The following is a 4,469-nucleotide window of genomic DNA, read 5'->3' on the forward strand; positions in this document are numbered from 1 at the left end:
TGGGAAACACTGCTATGTATGCAGGAATTCTGTTGCTTTCCATAAGGCCCCATGCAGATTACGGTGCATGAGGCCAAACAGCTACGGCAACTGTTTCACGCTAGCACCATTGTCCTTTTTACGCTTACTCTTGCCGTCTAGAGATTTTTTCGTAAATCAGGTAATACATTTAATAAACTTCATCCTATTTTGTTCTTCTTGGCAGATATAGAGTGTAATTAATGGTGATAGTTAAAAAGTAACCATTTTCCACTCGACAATGGCCTTGTCCGGTAACTAGGGAACTACCCCCAGGGGTCTGTAATAACAGCTCTCCTACTGAGTTCCTATAAAACATTCTATTACAACCCTGCAGCCAAACAGGTTCAGGAAATGCTCTCAAGATTGGCAACATTGACAAATTCTAACTTCCTTACAGGAACAGATATTACTTCCTATGTCTTGCCCCTCGAGAAACGATATTACGGCAGGTTTATCTAAACGGATTAGAAGACAAATTGTCTTTTATTGCTGTCAGCAGCCAATCAGAACAAAGTTTACTATTTACAAAAGCACTGTGAGAAATTAATGCTGCGCTGTGATTGGTTGCTGTGGGCAAGTTTTTCTTTTAGACAGTTTACTAAATTTGCTGCATACCCCTTCATTAAGGGGGTATTCCGACTTTATACATCTTATTCCCTATCCAAAGGATGGGGATAAGATGTATGATCGCAGGGGTCCCGCCGCGGCGGGACCCCTGCGATCATACATCTTATCCTCTATCCAAAGGATAGCGGATAAGATGTATAAAGCCGAAATACCCCTTTGATATTCCTGTACATTGTATCAGTTTCACAAGTCACAACAGAGCAGATTCATAGACTTACAGTATGTTATCAGTTCACTAACTGCTAGATGAGAAGCCTGATAGAACTGCTTTCCACTTATTATGATAAGAGTATGAGTACGGAGATGCTGCCAACCGCAACTATTGATCCGTTGTACTAGGCTGCAATTGTTCTAGAATAGCCATGAAAAGCTCAGTGTCTGAGCAGTCCACCGGTGATGTAAAAGAATGAAACAGTCTAGTGTGCGGTAGCTTGAAGCAGAGTCTTTTATACATATAATATTCAGAAATATGTAAATGAGTTATACAATTAGACTAATTAAATAGAGCTTTACTAAATACAGTGCCTTTTATTTCATGTTTTCTGTGGCTACAGCTGTTTAACTATTTTATGGAATAAAAATAAACTATTGTCTATGAAGTAAAAAGACATGGATGCGCAACATATTATCGGAATATTTTAAAGGGAAGGCTTATCTCCGTGCAGAGGCACAGACCCCTTTTCTTCAATGGCGTGAGCATAGTAAGCTTGTGACTACTTCAGGTCAATATTTGACATGCTAACTAACATTAACTTGAACAGATACTTTGGCACCCCATTTTCAAATTTTTCTGTGACGGAAGGCACAAATGTGATGTGATTAAGCCCTAAAAGTTGAAAATGACATCATATTGTTTACATGCTTTTCATGGAGTTTTCAATTATGGGTGTTGTGTCAAAGACATATTTCAAATTCATTAAGCTCAGAGCCGTTTTATACAGCAGATCAGACCAGTTGTATTTTGTAAGAAGGTTCTACAAGCAAGCATTTTCACCAATTTTACGTATGACGCATGCAACATTTGGAACTTGTCATATACACCAGTAACCTCATTTAAAAGTACATATTAGAAGGCAATTTTAAATTCTATGTTCTCCCTTAGGGTATGTTTACATATACATAATCCACATGATAAGTACCTGTTGGATGAGTTTGCCGCCTCTTTTAGTTCCCCTCCAGCAGTGTCAGAGCTCAGAGGAGGAGAAACAGACGTCCTTTATAGCTATCAGAGCTACAGGTTAGTCCTGGCTGCCCTATCCAGGGACGCATAGATGGTCTCCACCAGAAAACCAGCCCTGTATTTTATTACATATTGTAGTTTTGCCATGATATTCCATAACTTGCAGAAAATATAATGTGGCTTTACCATGATGTTTGAAAAACATAGTGAAACTATTGAATATATATTGCAGGTCATGCAAGATCTTAAAGGAGTAGTGCAGCTAAAAATAACTTATCCCCTATCCAAAGGATAGGTTATAGATTGTGGAGGGTCCGAGCACTAGGACCCCCCACGATCTCCTGAACGGGGCCCCGGCAGTGTGCCGGAAGCAGTTATTTCGACCCCCCGCAGGAAGCCATGGCCGACGCACCCCCTCCATGTGTCAGTCTATGCTCCGTGCGGGGGTTGGCATGCCCCCTTCCAGCAGACTGCTGAGGCCCCGTTTAGGAGATCGCGGGTGGTATGTCCCAGTGATCTGTAACTTATCCCCTATCCTTTGTATAGGGGATAAGTTATTTTTCACCACAGAACTCCTTTAACCCCTCCTCAAAGCGTAGAAACAGAATGCAGGAATCAATGAAAGACAATGAAAAGTTTGTGTGATGTCCTGCATTAGCTGCAAGTCCTGGCTGCTAATAGCTGCCGGGACCCAGCTGTTGAACGCTCTTCATACAACTGGAGCGGGACAAGGGCATACATATATGCCCAATGTCTCCAAGGAATAAAGGGAATGTGTCATCAAAAAATGTGCCATTGTTTAAAGTTATGTTACCCATATGTTTAAAAAATCTTTAATTTAGCATTTTACTATCTATATTTTAATATACTTTATATTTTGCCACTAGAGCTAAACTAAGCTAAGACTTCATGTTCTGTACATATAATTAAGCAGTAATGCCTTTCTTCTCTGAGCAGATAAGGAGTACACTAAAAAGTGACACCAGTATGTAGATAACACTGGATCCATCACCATTCACAGCAGAGTTCAACATACCCGTTCCTGTAAAATGACCTCCAGTTCATCTGAATGGTACAGATCCTGTCTATAGTTGTCTATAGTCATGGGTCCTTCTGTAAAGCATATTTATAAATGCTGTTAAAAGCAATTCAGGCAAGATAGAAGCCCCCATAAAAATAGACAAACAGAAATAAAAAAAATAAAAAAATTCTATAATAAAACAGAAAACTGATTTGAAAAAAACAAAAAAATTAAAAACTTTTCAGTATCAAGAAAACAATAGGTGATACATTCTATTTAAATGTTGAGATTGACTGATAAATATACAGACTGGTGTGCACATGTTGAGCAATATCTCCACCAGTCCCACCACAAACTATTGTGCTCATAGCTGCCGACAGTGACAGTGCAGGAGAGCGATGAGGTGAGTACATAACTAACAGACTCTCAACAGAACTATAAAAGACTTGTGAGAACGGTCATGATCTGTTGGAAAGGCCCGCCCTACCTGACATGCCTCCATTCAGGAAGATATAACAATAATGCAAACAACACATATAGGAACAGCACTAGATATATACATAAAGTTGCCTTCCCAGTACTGACTGTAGTCTCTTTACTCTGTGCTATTTTCAGAGCACTTATTTTCTAATATTATATTGAAGAATTGCTGTTCTCTACATTTGTAATGTATATAAAAGCAGAGGAATTGCTTAAGCTCAATAATGTGGTATCATTAATATCCATTAGTATCTATGAGAGACTTGACATGTTATTCTACAAACAAAACATAGTGATATACATTACAAAGCCTTTAAATACAACGTCTTTATTTTTGCTGTTTGAAAGAAAAAAAGATAATATTATTCAAATTTCTCCATTTCTGCAGCATTTTCTTCAGAAAATATTTACTTTTCCCGGAACATTTGTAAGCAAACCTTGAAGATCGGTAGATAATTTAATGTGCATTTCCATAAAGATCCAGTGTAATGTACCTATATTATCATATAGATGATTTTCAGACGCATAAACAAGCAAACTATGAATGTAAAAGCAACAATGAAGTCATTAAATTTCTTGCAACCAAAGGGTACAATTGGCGTGACAAGGTCGGTTTACAAGATAGCAAGTGAACGACCTTTCATGTTTGATTAATATTCAGCATTCAAGGCTTAAAGCTGTGTGTGTCTGTGGGAACAGTTAAATTGGGAGGCACTTACAATGCCTATAAAACCAATGACGTAGAGGCCTTTGTTGCCATATTTCAGATCAATATGGTTATTAGATTACAAAGAACAAGTCTGTGTGCGGTTCCTGAGGTCTGTAGAACTCTCACCTGGACAACCTTGTGTTTGTAAAAGGTTTCTGGTGTAGTGATTTTCAAAGCCTGAAATCTGAGATTTTGAAGCAGACAATAGTAAATGTTTAACCACAATGATCTCACTGGTTCACACACCTGGAAGAAGAATAGGTAGAGTGAGGTGGGAAAAGGTAAAGGGACAGGTAGGGTAAATGAATGGTGACTCAACAAATGTACTCAACATTTCCACTAAAAGCTTTGCAGTATGAAGATCTAATGTATAAGTTACTGCACCCATGCTCATGGCAATGACTACATTCATGACTAATGTGTTATATGTA

The sequence above is a fragment of the Hyla sarda genome, chromosome 4, assembly GCF_029499605.1.
Source record: "Hyla sarda isolate aHylSar1 chromosome 4, aHylSar1.hap1, whole genome shotgun sequence".
Lineage (NCBI taxonomy): Eukaryota > Metazoa > Chordata > Amphibia > Anura > Hylidae > Hyla > Hyla sarda.